The sequence below is a fragment of the Phyllobates terribilis genome, unplaced genomic scaffold, assembly GCF_046119375.1.
Source record: "Phyllobates terribilis strain yellow unplaced genomic scaffold, ASM4611937v1 Scaffold_88__1_contigs__length_6355796, whole genome shotgun sequence".
NCBI classification, from domain to species: domain Eukaryota; kingdom Metazoa; phylum Chordata; class Amphibia; order Anura; family Dendrobatidae; genus Phyllobates; species Phyllobates terribilis.
The window spans coordinates 2520242-2537146 of record NW_027362848.1 but is presented as its reverse complement, the minus strand read 5'-3'; positions in this window follow the sequence as shown (position 1 = coordinate 2537146).

Sequence of the window (16905 nt, the reverse complement as noted above, 5' to 3'; positions counted from 1 at the left end):
AGATGCTTCCAGGGGTCTTCCCCATGCTGTTCCCATGTCATTTGAGCACAGTTCCCATCGATTTGGGCAATTTTTAGGCCCTCTGCAGACCGCCGTGGGGAGCCACCTGAAAAATGCTCAAGTTTCCCCTAGACTTATATTGGCTCATTGCTCGGGTTGAGCACCCGAGTATTTCAATTTGCTCGACCCGAGCAACGAGTACTCGAGCATTTTAGTGCTCGCTCATCACTAATGACAACCAAAAACATCCAAATAATCCTGATCAAAAAGTTCACATACCCTGGTGATTTTGGCCTGATAACATGCACAGAATTTGACACAAATGGGTTTGAATGGCTACTAAAGGTAGCATCCTCACCTATGACCTGTTTGCTTGTAATCAGTGTGTGTGCATAAAGCTGAGTGAGTTTCTGGGATCCAGCCACTGACGTTTCTGGATTTTGAGATGGGGAAAGCAAAAGAATTATCAACGGATCTACGGGAAAAGGTAGTTGAACTGTATAACACAGGAAAGGGAGGCAAAAAGAGTATAACACAGGAAAGGGATACAAAAAGATATCCCAGGAATTGATAATGCCAGTCTGCAGTGTTCAAACTGTGATTAACAAATGGAAAATCAGATGCTCTGTAAAAACCAAACCACAGTCAGGTAGACCAACAAAAATTTCAGCCACAACTGCCAAGAAAATTGTTCGGGATGCAAAGAAAAACCAACAAATAACATCAGCTGAGAACACACTTAGGGGTGTACTCACTTTTGTTGCCAGCGGTTTAGACATTAATGGCTGTGTGTTGAGTTATTTTGCAGGCACACCAAATTTACAGTTAAACAAGCTGTACACTGACTACTGTACATTGTATCAAAGTGTCGCATCTTCAGTGTTGTCCCATCAAAAATATATATATGTATTCCGGCCCATTTTTGGAGTTTTGTGTGAAATTATGTCCAATTTGCCTTTTTTTTCTGTTTTTTTGTGTTGTTCCAATAAACACAAAGGAAATAAACATGCGTGTAATAAAACATGTGTAATTTTCTGAAACAATTTCAAGGGTGCCAGCACTTTCCTCCATGACTGTATATGCAGGTAGAGTCCTTAACCCCTTTACAACCCAAAGTGGTTTGCACGTTAATGAGAAGGCCAATTTTTACAATTCTGACCACTGTTGCTTTATGAGGTAATTACTCTGGAACGCTTCAACGGATCCCCCTGGTTCTGAGAATATTTTTTCATGACATATTGTACTTTATGATTGTGGTAAAATTTCTTCGATATCACTTGTGTTTATTTGTGAAAAAAACAGATATTTGGCAAAAATTTTTAAAATTTTGCAATTTTCAAAATTTGAATTTTTATGCCCTTAAATCGGAGAGATATGTCACACAAAAAAAGTTAATAAATAACATTTCCCATATGTCTACTTTACATCAGCACAATTTTGGAACCCAAATTTATTTTTATTAGGGAGCTATAAGGGTTAAAATTGACCAGCGATTTCTCATTTTTCCAACAAAATTTACAAAACCATTTTATTAGGGACCACATCACATTTGAAGTCACTTTGAGGGGTCTTTATGACTGAAAATACCCAAAAGTGACACCATTCTTAAAACTGAACCCCTCAGTGAATCGGGTCATCATGGCAACATCCAGGAAGCCGCGGCACACATTGCTGGACGCCAGCAGGAGAGGTGACTATCCCGATCACCTCCCCTTGCCCCCGCAATGCTGCGAACGACTTCGATCGCAGCATTGCGGGGGTTAATGTGCGGGACCTCTCACAGCACATAGCACCGGGTGTCAGCTGTGACAATCAGTTGACACCCGGCGGCGATCACGCCCGCACAGCCTGTGTGCGCGATCGCAAAGATGTACTAATACGTATCAGGCTCTTAAGTCCCAGGGCGCAGATACGTATCAGTACGTCTTGGGCTTTAAAGAAGTTAAAATTATGTGAAAATGGGAAAAGTCACAAAACTTTGCAACTTTTCAAGAGCTTTATGCCAGTTTTCTGGCAAAAACACTGGTGAATCGGGTTCATAATCTCTAATCCTTTCAGCTCCCTTTAATTAGACTACTTTCAACAAACTAATTATAAGTATTGGGTCTGTTTTTTTTTAATGCTTTTAAAATAATTGAAAATATTTTCAATCCCCTTTTGTTATAAGGATTTCCCAAAAAATAGCTAATCATAGGTTGTCCTGCATTCGTGACAGTGATTGACTGCGCGGTCACTTGGAAGTTTACATTGGCATCACTACAGGGCCGGTGAAGAATGACTGTCAGGGACCCCCAGAGTGTGGTAAAATGCGCCAACTAATTCATAATTCATTTAATTCTCACACAATATACTAAGTTAGTGTAAGTCTACAAAAAAGCAACAAAACTTGGTGCTAAAAAAATTGAGCATAACTTTTTGAAAAATGAGCCAGGTTATGCCAAATCTTACATATTTTGTGACTTTGTGATCAGTTATCAACACAAATATTTTACTCAAATTACCAGATCGATGGATATACATTGGGACTTTTCCCTAAATCTCTCCAAAACATCACCGCTTATAGAAGACCACCCTCATATCCAGATCAGATTTTCTGTGAGAGATGCCCAGATTCACAATATAGTATGCCTACTGGCCATCTATGAGAAGTCCACCCCAATGGAAGTCCAGTTATTAAAGGAGATTTTACTGTTTATATAAGGGGCAGACAATGACAGTGAAGGACCCTTAATCAGGACTTCTGATCTGGGCCCCCCACCCTCCATCAGGCACCACCTACATATACATTTCCATGTATATTTATATTAGGCACACATATAAAATTTGCACATGCTAATACTCTATACACATTTTAACGTATGCATATACATAGTGCTCACAAACATAAAATACGGACATACACATAAGATGCACATACACAGTATAGAGTCCCGGTAGTCCTCATAGTTTTAAGCATGGACCCTGGCAAATTGTAGACGGACTTTTATTGTTCATGGGCTTTAAGGGAGAGAGGCTTCCTTTGTGGAGGACACTCATGAATGCCATTCATTTGCAGTGTACACCGTGTCATGTCATGGAAAACACCCTAGTTTGGCTTTCTACTTCTTCAGCTAATAGCAATGAATTTGCCTGTCGATTTTCTTCTCATCAGAAGATGCTTTTGTTTAGATGTTAACTTCCATCTGACTGATAAGAAAAGCTTTGCTGATCTTCTTGTAGACTTCACATTTTTTGTAAAGAAATTATTTTCTTTCTCAGAAATGTCTTGTGACATTTCTCTTCTATGTGGTGCCACTTACCCTTCTCATCAGAGGACGCTTTTGTTTAGGTGTTAACTTCCATAGTCGGCCTGGACTTCTCTGTAAGATGGTTGCAGTTCCATCTTTGTTATAGTTTTGCATCACTTTTGCTACAGTATTCTGACTGATAAGTAAAGTTTTGCTGATCTTCTTGTAGACTTCACATTTATTGCAAAGAAATTATTTTCTTTCTCAGGTTTTGTGACATTTCCCTTCTATGTGGTGCCATTGCTGATAGCATGAAATGGGAAGGAGTTTTCTTTATTAAGTAACTTCCTTTTACAGACACCTGTCTGCTGGACATCTGTTTAATGAATAATTACACTTACCTGTGGTTCAGTTCTTGTTAATTAGAATTTTGTTGTCTAAACTTAGCTTTTCTCTTAAGACTGTTACTGGGATGTTCTCATTTTTGAAACATGATCTTGAATGAGTTTGTTAAGAAAATTACTTTTTTGGGGTCTGCAAAATACCAAATCTTGTTTGCATTCAATGGCTCAAATTTGCGAGAGTATTTTGTAGTATGGTATCCCATATAAAATGATGATTCTGAAAGGAAACTACAGGTTTGCTGACAAATCTATTTGGGTGTACTGATTTATGCTAAACACTGTATATATATATATATATATATATATATATATATATATAAACCTTATAAGTTTGGTATCACAGTAATCGTACTACTGACTCTGAATCATTTTGTCAGTTTGTTTTTACAACACAATACACACTGTAAAATGAAGGAACCCAAACCTTGCATTTTTTCTTATTTTTCAACACATTATATGATAAAATGAATGGTGTTGTTCAAAACTACAACACTAAGCGTCAGCACACTGTGATTTGCTGATCTGTAAGATGTGTTCTTTGTGCTGTGAAAATACACAGCTGTGATATCTCACCAAATATTCATAGTGGGAACTTAAAATTATGTTTTTCTGCCATGATTAAGGATGGTTTGGATGTATGAAACATGTTGACCTTTTATTTCTATCTTTGTGGAATTAAGGCTGCATGAACCAGTCACCAACCATTATCTGTATATGTACAAATATTAAGTGCTACTGAGTGCTGTAGGAAAAACTTAGAATAGTGAGGTGATTGGATAGTCCTGCCACAAATAATCTGTTTCCACTGCACACTTAAAATATCTGATAGTGGGAATGAACCTGATTGCCTGCAGTAGTCCACTCCTGAGAGCTGGTGCAGCAGAGAAAATGTCTTGGACATGAGAGTGGGAGGTCCTGATTATGGAGGATGTTATTATTAGCTCATTGGAGTGTAGATATGGTAGAGATGCAGGACTGTGCAGCAGTGTGGAGAGGTTTGTGGATGAGTGTAATGACTGGTACAGGGTGGAGGCACCAGTGTAACTGCTGGACAGAAATATGAGACTGACTGCTGCATTAAGGATAATGAGAAATACATTTAGTGAGAAGAAGAACAATTAGTGAGTTACAAGTATTTGTGAATTCAAGACAAAAAGGAATCAGAGCAACAGTAACAGATTTTACTTTTTTTTAATTAATAATGGGATGAATAAAATCGTGAACATTATCAATAGACTAAATCAAAGTCAGGAAGATAGCCGAGGTCAGATACCAGGTGATCAGTAAATGACAAGTCAGACGAGCAGTATAAATACCGCGGAGCCCGATGACAGAGGCGTTACTGAAACTTGTCCAGGTTGACCAGTCAGAAGGCCACAGGTAGATGGTGAAGGTCCTTCTATACAGCTCCAGCAGTGATGATGGATCTGCTGGACTTCAGGACGCTGGATGCTTAGGTGTCCCGTCTTTTAGATGGTTTTAGGGCAACAGTGACAGCATGCAAATGCGCGAGCAGCCCTGGATAATCCACGCCGGCAGGATGATAAGATCCGGCGGAAGATGGAACCTATGAGAAGAGAAATAAATATAATGTAAGTGATGGGACTCCATATTACATGATAATGCTGTGCAGTCACTGTGGCCGGACGGCAGAGGAATATTATCATACAGAGGTCAGGGGTCATTGTCAGCAATCATACATGTGACAATCCCATCACTGACAGATGACATCTACTCCACATGAATTATTCTCACTGACATCACACAACATGGAGTTGATTCTCACACTTACCTCATCTCTTTTTCCCATTTTTTCCATTTTCTGAGTTTTGTTGCTCCATACTCAGATTTATTGCCGATTTTCTTTCTTCATGAGATGGAAATTCTGATGAAAAATTAAAAAAAAAAATCAGTAACAATATATTCTTATAGGATCTGCTTTGTCATAATATGGATAACATAAGAGACCTATAGTATTGTATAAAAACCATGTGGGAATATTTGAGCCTTGAAGTCAACATTCACATTGCTGGTGCTGTAGACATGTACATACCTGACAATGGGGACGAGGGTGGCAAGATGGTAACAGCATCGTCTGTAATACATACAGGAACAGATACTTTCTGCCTGTTTGAAGAAGAAAAACATGTAAATCTCAAGTAAACTCCATATAAAAGGGGTTGTCTCACTAGAAGAACACCGACTATAAGGACTAGTAGGACATATGACTGTCATAGTGGGGAAGGTCTTCTGCTCAAGACTACCTTTTATAGAGAGCTGAGAGGAAAACAATTACCAAGAATGGCCGGCATTTCATACTACCTCTCTCCTACAGTGAGGGCAGCACTAAAAGTGCATGACCGGCCACAATTATGGGCTGTTATCTCCAACAATTCCGAAAGCTGAAAGCACAATGACCCATAACCATGGGGCGGTGGATGCTGCATTTGATATTATGGTATTTATGTCCTATATTTGATGTTGTGCACATATATCAGCCTGGAGCTCCCAGTAATGACCCCATAATCTACTCACATTTCTGAGATGTTTGTGTTGGATTCTGGTGTACACTCTGGAGGGGCCTTGGGATCCTCGTTGTTCACCATCCCGTTAGTGGTGGTAGAGTGCTAAATGTGGATAACAATAAGTTATTAAATATATATACTTTTTAATTTTGTAGATCCTTTTTTGTACATATTTTGGATTTATCGATCACATACTTACTTTAGAAAGCCTCTCAGAAGATGATGATGCAAATATTCGGAAGATAAAGTTCTCATCGTCCTCACTTGTGCCCTCCTTATCCTCTGAGATCAGATGGTTGTTTTCATCAGAGTGATCTACAAGACATAGGTAAGGAAGGATTGTTAGAGGGTGTCAGTATAACACAGTCGCTATATCTCACTAGGTTAAAAGATGATGCAACGTAATAAACAGAATACATGAAAAAAAACTCCTGTACAAAATTAGGGAAATAGGGATACAGTACGAACCCATGGTCAACATAGCTGTGATCCATGAAACATGGATAACATAGTAGACCAGAAAAACCATGTGGAAATATTTGAGCCTTGAAGTCAACATTCACATTGTTGGTGCTCTAGACATGTACATACCTGGCAATGGGGACGAGGGTGGCAAGATGGTAACAGCATCGTCTGTATTACATACAGGAACAGATTCTTTCTGCCTGTTTGAAGAAGAAAAACATGTAAATCGTAAGTAAACACAGTATAAAATGGGTTGTCTCACTATAAGAACACTGACTATAAGGCCTAATAGGACATATGACTGTCATAGTGGGGAAGGTTTTCTGCTCCAAACTACCTTCCATGGATCAGAACACAACTACCAAGAATGTCTGGCAAGTAATACTACAGCTCTCCTACAGAGTAGGCAGTGCTAAAAATGCATGACATGCCACAATTATGGGCTGTTATCTTCTGCATTTTCTGAAGCCAAAAGTACAATGACCGTTAACCATGAAGCGGTGAATGCTGCATTTGATATTCTGTTTTTTATGTCCTATATTTGGTGTTGTGTACATAGATCAGCCTGGAACTCCAAGTAATGAAGTAATGAACCCTTTCTAATCTACTCACATTTCTGAGATGTTTGTGTTGGTTTCTTGTGTATACTCTGGAGGGGCATTGGGATCCTCATTGTTCACCATCCTGGTAGCGATGGTACAGAGCTAAATACGGATAAAAATAAGATATAAAATATTTTTTTTATGTGCTTTTAGAGTTTTTTTTTTTTTTTTTTACATATTTTGGATTTATTAATCACATACTTACTTTACAAAGCTTTTCAGAAGATGACGTAAAATTTTGGAAGTCAAGGCTCTCATTGTTCTCACTTGTGCCTTCCTCATCCTTTGAGACCAGATGTTTGTTTACATCAGAATGATCTACAAGAAATAGGTAATGAAGTATTATTAGAGGTTGTCAGTATAACACAGTCACTATTTATCACTAATATTAATGGGAACAGATGATCACATATTAGGGAAGATGAGACAAACAGTCGCTTAGTATAGATGATGTCTCCTTCTACTTACTGATAAATAAGCTGGTGTCTGCGTCTGAAACAAGCTGAGGAACATACTCCAGCTCCTGGCTCAGAATGTTGTCAAAGTCCAAGTCACTCAGGAATGGATGAACCTTGATCTCAAATGCTCCTCCTAGAAAAAGAAAAACAAAAGTGATGCGGGCATAGTCAGGGATGGCTCCATATCTGAACAGTTTATCGTAATCTGAACTAATGACAAAACTGAGCCGACATGAAGGAAATAAACTGAAAGTCTTAGTGTGGAGAGCTAGAAATACAGTAGATGAGCTGATAGAGAAATGCTGATCTTCATGGACATGAGCGATATGTCCTTGGTCTAATAAGGGAATATTAATACTAGTATATCTGTTACCTGTCCCAAGTCTACGCACAGGATTTCTTCTGAGCAGCTCAGTGATGAGATTCTGAGCATCCAGGGGTGGAGCGCGATCACAATTCCAAATTAGTTCTCCTGTTACATAGAAAATTACAGAAAATAAAACCTCTTTACTGGACTGTAACATAAAGCAAAGGAAATAACTAAACAAATGTAACCAATCAACGCAATGATCGGATTATTCTACTCACCAATGACAACCCTTTTATAAAGCTCAGTGAGGGAATCAGCATCAAATGGTACACATCCCAGCAGGAATTTATACAGGATGATCCCCAATGACCACCAGTCAACAGGTCTTCCATAGCCTTCTTTCAGGATGATCTCTAGGGCTATGTAACATGGGGTGCCACAGAACTGGAAACAAACAGAACATAGAGATGAGAATCGATGAAACAATTATTATGACAAGATATCATCGTTAAAACACAATGCAGAAGATAAAATATTAGTGGAAAAGTTCTCTAGAAAGGAAGAACGTAGAGAAGAGACAATAGTGTGATGAGATTTGCAAATAACAAGCTAAGTTCTTGTAGGTGATGCTGACCTCACGGTCCTGGAACTCTCTGGAGATGTCCACTGCTAATTCCTTGTAGGTGTTGGTTTTCGGTATCATTAGACCAAGTTTTGAAATCCCAAAATCGGTAACTTTAATATGTCCAGTAGATGTAATCAGGAGACTGCAAAAGAGAAGATGGTTTTAGCCTCACAGACTGAATGATAATAAATGACAACTTTCCCCACTTTATTATACTACGGGGGCACTTACTTTTCCGGCTTCAGGTCTCTGTGCACCACACCGTAACTATGCAGGTATTCCACGGCAAGTACCGCCTCTGCAAAGTACAAGCGGGCCATGGGGACAGAAAAAGGACCCCTGGTGCTTAGAAGGGTCCCACAGTCTCCACCTATAGAAGAAAGGAAATATGACTGGTGAGGGGTTTATACAGAAGATAACCATGATATACCACGAGCAGATAACCATGATGTATAATGAGCAGTGAGCGGAAACATCCTGGGGAGATCACACAGATAGTGGCGTACATAGAAATCACAAGACCCCATATCAAAAGTTGTAATTGCCCCCCACCCTAAAAAATAAAAAAGAAATATATTTATATCCCTGTTGAAGCAGCTTGGTGTTCTCACCAGCAATACAACTTTTATGGCCATTTTAGAGTATGATGCTCCCAAAAATGCCCACACCCACACTCAATGAGTATGGTATCCCCACAGTGAATCCGCCTAAGGAGGCCACCACTTAGAAGGAGGCCAGCCACAACCCCCTACTCGGTGTGATGGCACCCACAGCAACCCTCCCACTCAGGATAATGGTTCCCACAGTCCCTCACACAATATAATGGTCCGCATAACTCCCCACTCAGTATGATGTCCCCACACAGAATGGGGGCCTCCATATAGAGTGAGGACCCCCACAGCACCCCACTTAATATGATGACCTCCACTCAGCATTCACAGTCCCCCCATATCTAGTCATACGGCCCCCTTTCAGTATTTTGGCCCCTACTAGCCACCTACTCAGTATTTTTGCCCCCACCAGCCCCACCTCCTTGAAGAAGCAAATACCGCTGAAATTGTGATGACAGGTGGAGGGATGCTGCCCACTGCCGAGCGTCGACAGACCCCCTCCGACTGATGAGCCCCATAGCGCCCCTGCACCAAGATCAATGAATTTACGAGCATCTTGGTAATAGATAACTTATAGTAAATGCTCTGTGGGGAAGTAACCAACAATGTCCTAATGATATGAGCAGTGATAAGATGAAAGCAGACATGGGCTGAATATAATACAACAGATGTGTCTTACCTCCTACATACTCCATGACCATACACAGGTGAGATCTAGTTGGAAAGGAGCAGAGCATGGAGACCACAAAGGGACAATCAGCAAATGTTAAGATGTCCCTCTCCAGAAAGGCCCATTCCAATCTCTGTGCAGTATTTAGGTTCCGCTTAGCCATTTTCTTCATAGCAAAGGTCTGGTGTGAGTCTTTATGATGCACTAAGTAGACGGCCCTGGAGAGAAGGAGAATCCATCGGTTATAATAAATCCTTATTAATAATCCATCTATAGAAATCATTATATGTTTAATACTGGTATCCAAGGGGTAACATTTCTCCTTGCGGAGAGTGACATGTTAAGCTTGTCAAGGTGAGGAGACTTTTAAGCCTCAATGATCCTCTGGGGAATATGCAAATTGTCTCTTCAGAGAGGAAGAGAACTAGAACTCTAGTGCCCCTTATAGGAAGTAGTAATCCTAAAAGTCAATATCGACCCTTTAATGAGCCTTATCACATGACATGGAATAATAGCCATAACCAAAATCTCAATTTTCGGACACTATGTTTTGGGGTACAAGCACTCATCAGTGCAAAGTGTGAGATATGGTTTGGCTGGGTGAGAGGCATCTGACCGGGATCCAAGCGGTAACGTTTCTCCTTGCGGAAAAAGCCATGTTAAGCATGTTAAGGTGAGGAGATTTTAAGCTGCAATGCTCTTCTGGGAAATATGCAAATTGTCTCTTTTCAGAGAGGAAGAGAACTAGCACCCTAGTGCCACCTATAGGAAGTAGCAATCCTATTTCCCAGAGGAGCATTGCGGCTTAAAAGTCTCCTCATGTCCGCAAGGAGAAACGTCAACCCCTTGGATACCGGTCAGACACCTCTCACCCAGTCAAACCATTCACACTTTGCACTGAAGAGGGGCAGTACCCCAGAACACAGTTCCTACAAATTGAGATTTTGGTTTTGGCTATTATCCTAAGTCATGTGACAAGGCTTGTTAAAGGGTCGATATTGACTTTTAGGATTGCTACTTCCTATAGGTGGAGTTCTAGTTTGCTTCCTCTCTGAAGAGACAATTTGCATATGTTTAATACTAGAAGTCTGGCCGCCACTATAAATCCACATCTAGAAATACATAAAATAGCACTACATAGATCACCTATTGGAGGTCTCCACAATGCCACTTCTGCCGGAGCCATCACCCAGGTCACATTATAGATACGAGAATCTATCGAAATTCTCTTTGGGCAGATTCGCTATAACTGACCAAATACAATTTAGTGCAAATAAAATTGGTCCAAAATGAATGTGCTCCAGGGCTCTCTTCTGCTGCTGAGGCCAGTGATTGGGCCCACATGGTCATGGTGGAGGGTGTAGATGTCATTGACGTCAATATGGTGTCACCCTTCATGTGACCATGTGTAGCCAACTTCTCTGATCAGCTTCATAATGGAGCCCCCCCATCAAAACAAAGATCAGAGTGGAGAGCAGAAAAGCTCAGGTGGAGGAGGCAGCATAAGAACAGATGAGGGTCTAGCACAGGCGAATGTAATAATATTATATTATTATATATTATATTATATGTAATTATATTATTTAAATCGCTTTCCTTACAGTTTGATTTGCTACAGATCATATAATTTCCCTATGATAACACTGAATGGCAGAGTGCAGGGGCAGAAGCATTGTCATAGGGAACCCTGAGAAATGTGGATTATGGCAATAGAAATCTCACCCAAAATTTCCACTGCTGATGAGTTTGGAAGTTTCATAGTCGCTCATATGCGGCTTTCTCGCCGGAACCAATGAATCCATCACGCTCTATAAAAGAATAAGAAATAATACTGATTTATCGAAGATGCAGGAAAAAAGTTACAGATGCAAAAACTTCTCCCCCCATATTATGTCCCAGATGATTTACACTGATATGATGTTGGGAGGATACAAACCGGACGCTGGGCAGACCTGGAGCTAGCACCCAGCACACCCAGGCAAGTGCCGGGGCCCTGAGTAGGCGAGGGGCCCACTTGCTGTCGGGCACCCTGGCGTGCTATGGGACCGGTGAGCAGAGGAGAGTGGTGCCAGCGCCAGCTAGTGGGCCTTGCTCCCCCCGCCCCAATGCTTGCCCTGGACCACGGCCGGCACAATACTTACCTCTCCACAGCTGGTGAGCAGTGAGGTGAGCATTTGATTTTTTTTTTTTTATGTATGGAGGTATGGGGCATTATATGGGGGGAGAAGTGACATCCTGCATGGGGCATTATATGGGGGGGAGGTAGGGACATCCTGCGTGGGGTATTATTTGGGGGGGAGAAGTGACATCCTGCATGGAGCATTATATGGGGGGGAGTGACATCCTGCATGGGGCATTATATGGGGTGAGAGGTGACATCCTACATGAGGCATTATATGGGGGGGACATCCTGCATGGGGCATTATATAGGGGGGTGACATCCTGCATGGGGTATTATATGAGGGGAGAAGTGACATCCTGCATGGGTCATTATATGGGGGGGGGAGTGACATCCAGCATAGGGCTTTATATGGGGTGAGAGGTGACATTATGCATGGGGCATTACATGGGGGGCGACATCCTGCATGGGGCATTATATGGGGGGAGTGACATCCTGCATGGGGTATTATATGGGGGGAGAAGTGACATCCTGCATGGGGCATTATATGGGGTGAGAGGTGACATCCTGCATGGGGCAATATATGGGGTGAGAGGTGACATCCTACATGGGGCAGTATGTGTTGGGGGGACATCCTGCATGGGGCATTATATGGGGGGTGACATCCTGTATGGGCCATTATGTGGGGTGGGACATCCTGCATGGAGCATTATGTGGGGGGGACATCCTGCATGGGGAATTATATGGGGGGTGACATCCTGCATGGGGCATTATGTGGGTGGGATATCCTGCATGGGGCATTATGTGTGGGGGACATCCTGCATGGGGCATTATATGGGGTGGGACATCCTGCATGGGGCATTATGTGGAGGGGACATCCTGCATGGGGAATTATATGGGGGTTGACATCCTGCATGGGCCATTATATAGGGGGTGACATCCTGCATGGGGTATTATATGAGGGGGAGAAGTGACATCCTGCATGGGTCATTATATGGGGGGGAAGTGACATCCAGCATAGGGCTTTATATGGGGTGAGAGGTGACATTCTGCATGGGGCATTATATGGGGGGTGACATCCTGCATGGGGCATTATATGGGGGGAGTGACATCCTACATGGGGTATTATATGGGGGGAGAAGTGACATCCTGCATGGGGCATTATATGGGGTGAGAGGTGACATCCTGCATGGGGCAATATATGGGGTGAGAGGTGACATCCTACATGGGGCAGTATGTGTTGGGAGGACATCCTGCATGGGGCATTATATGGGGGGTGACATCCTGCATGGGGCATTATATGGGGGGTGACATCCTGTATGGGCCATTATGTGGGGTGGGACATCCTGCATGGAGCATTATGTGGGGGGGACATCCTGCATGGGGAATTATATGGGGGTGACATCCTGCATGGGGCATTATATGGGGGGATATCCTGCATGGGGCATTATGTGTGGGGGACATCCTGCATTGGGTATTATGTGGGGTGGGACATCCTGCATGGGGCATTATGTGGAGGGGACATCCTGCATGGGGAATTATATGGGGGGTGACATCCTGCATGGGCCATTATGTGGGGGGGCACAGCCTGCATGGGGCATTTTGTGGGGGGCACAGCCTGCATGGGGCATTATGTGGGAGGGAAATTCTGCATGGGGAATTATATGGGGGGTGACATCCTGCATGGGCCATTATGTGGGAGGGGGACATCCTGCATGGGGCATTATGTGGGGGGGGGCACAGCCTGCATGTGGCATTATGTGGGGGGTCAAAGCCTGCATGGGGCATTATGTGGAGGTCACAGCCTGCATGGAGCATTATGTGGGGGGTCAAAGCCTGCATGGGGCATTATGTGGGGGTCAAAGCCTGCATGGGGCATTATGTGGGGGTCACAGCCTGCATGGAGCATTATGTGGGGGGTCAAAGCCTGCATGGGGCATTATGTTGGGGGCACAGCCTGCATGGGGCATTATGTGTGGGGTCACAGCCTGCATGGGGCATTATATGGGGGCACAGCCTGCGTGGAGCATTTTATGGGGTCCATTATTCTATATGGAGCAATATATGGAGCTCATAATACGGTATAGAGGACTATGTGGTGCCATTATACTGTGTGGAGGACATTACTGTCCGGTCTGCACTGTGAGCTGTGAGGATTCGCCGCTTTCTGAGTTATTGTGGAATTTACAATAGATATCGCTCATGTAATGTAAGAAGTGAAATCTTCGGGCTTGTACTATATATATATATATATATATATATATATATATATATATATTTATCTGCGGTATCTGTGCATCATGAATCGTGGTATGTGTTAAAGGGGCCACTGAGACTCTTTCGCCCAGGGCCCACGAAATCCTGGAGCCGCCCTGCAACGGTCATCATACATTACTATAACATTCTGGATAATGTGGGAGATCACACAGAGGAGGACTTACAGGTAATCTGTCACCAGGTGTTTGCTATGTATTCTGAAAGCACCATGATGTAGGGGCAGAGACCCTGATTCCAGTGATGTGTTACTTACTAGGCTGTGTGTGGCTGTTTCAATAAAATCAGTAGATTATCACTAGAAGACTATCTGTCTAGCCAGGTAGTCCTATTGCTCTGTACCCTTGCCTCCACCACTGATTAGCAGCTTTCTGCCTATGCACAGTGTACACAGAAAGCTGCCAATCAATGGTGTGGGCGGGGTTATACAAGACTCAGCATTCAGAGCTCTGCAGCAGAAAAAAATAGTGATTTTATCACAACTGCTCCACCGAGTAAAGTAATCAACACATGGAATCAGAGTCTCTGTCCCTGTATCATGCTTCTCTCAGACCAAATAGCATAAACCTGGTGACAGATTCCCAGTAATTCAAATGTAATTATCACCATAGGGTCATCTACACTTAGAATAGAGACGTCCCATGGTTGTATGGGGGATAATACTGGACGAGTCATTCACACCCCATGATCTGATGACACACACGCATCCCCCTCTATGATACTTACGGATTCTTGGATCTCCGGGATCTCACTAATTCCATTGTTAGGATTCGACAGCTCAGTTGTTTCTAAAATAATGATGAAGAAATGAAATGTATTAGAGGATATTATTCCTACATAGATAATACAGCAATATAACGGAGAAATAACAAGATGTCTGTAAATGGGATTAATACTCGTTATATGGGGATTCTAAATATGAGAATATACGGGGAATCCATAGATAAATGTAATGTAAATGATGGAGGAACCCCTTCATAAATAACAAAAGACTGACCATCACTTCCGAAAAGAAAATGGGTGTGAACAGGTGCATACTAAGAGTAGCCATCCAAATACATAACTAACAAAGTTGCACTCTGTAACGCTATAGCATGTAAACATGAAATAAATGAAATTTAAATTGCATTACTGCTGTAGAAAATAGGATAAAAGGAAGATACTTAGCGCATAATTTGGCCAATTCATGCATGGCCAGCAGCTACGGCAAGGCGACCTTCTTTTTCTGGGTGCATGCCAAGTAGCCACGGCAAGGTGACCTTTTTTTTTGCTGGGTGCATGCCCAGCAGTCACGGCAAGACGACCTTCTTTTGCTGGGTGCATGCCCAGCAGTCACGACAAGGCGACCTTCTTTTGCTGGGTGCATGCCCAGCAGTCACGACAAGGCGACCTTCTTTTGCTCGGTGCATGCCCAGCAGTCATGGCAAGTCGACCTTTTTTGCTGGGAACCTATCTCCACCCATCAGCCCGGGGTGGTTTTAATTACAACAGGATCCTACCTACCCATATAAATGTAGGCTTCAGCCTAGGAGAGGATTCACATTAGGAGAGGATTCCAACAAAAAGATCGCCTTGTCATTGGCTGCTGGGCATTCATGAGTTGGCCAAATTATGTGCTCAGTATCTTAGTTTTTTCCCATTTTCTAGAGCAGTAATGCAATTTAAATTAAATTTATTTCATGTTACTTGCTATAGCACTGCAGAATGGACCCTCCATCACATGAATAAGGAACCCCCCACCCACGCTGCACATACGAGTGATTGTAAGAGAGCTGAAACATAGGAGAGATTTGCAAATTAGCCTGGAAGTGCACTGGGGGCGTGTCACAGCACTTGGATTTCTTCTTTCACGCCCCCAGCGCACTTCCATTCTGATTTGTATATGGTGTCTACTTTACATTTCTCCTGACTGGCACATTGGATTTCTACAAACAATTATTATTAGGGGACAATGGCCTATACCGTCACACCACTACTTCTATATGTAACAATGTGCTGCCAGGTTCCCATTACACAGAGTAGAGAGTAAATCTAACATTATCCTCCGTCCTCTGTAATATCTGGACATTCCTTGTAGAAGGTCGGGTGATCGCTCACCTGTAATCAGATCGCTGTTCAGCTCCGGCTGACTCCTATTAGGGTCAGGGATTTTCGGGGTCACATTTTGCCCATATTTGGCGTCGCCTCCTGTTGTTTCCTGATAGATATAATATATATAATTAATATGTGGAAGATTTCACTAAATCACCAAATACATAAATCATGAAGGACTAAACCAAGATTTACAGATGCACCAATTGTAACGATACAAATCCCACGCCATCTTCAGACCTTTTCTCAGAAAGTCTCCTCAGATACGGTGGATTAAGATACGTCTATTAATATTGATCCTTACCGGGCGTTCCAATGAGCGTTCTAGTATAGACAGGATTTTTTCGGCCAGTTCTTTAAAGACAGCCAAATCTTCAGTCTGAGATCTTTCTTCAGCCTATGAAGAAGGAAAAATGGAAAGGAGAATTTTGAGATGAGAGCGGTCAGAATGGAGGCGGAAATTGTATGTGACATCGGTTCTCTGTCTGCAGATACAATGACTACATACTGTATTTGGGGACTCG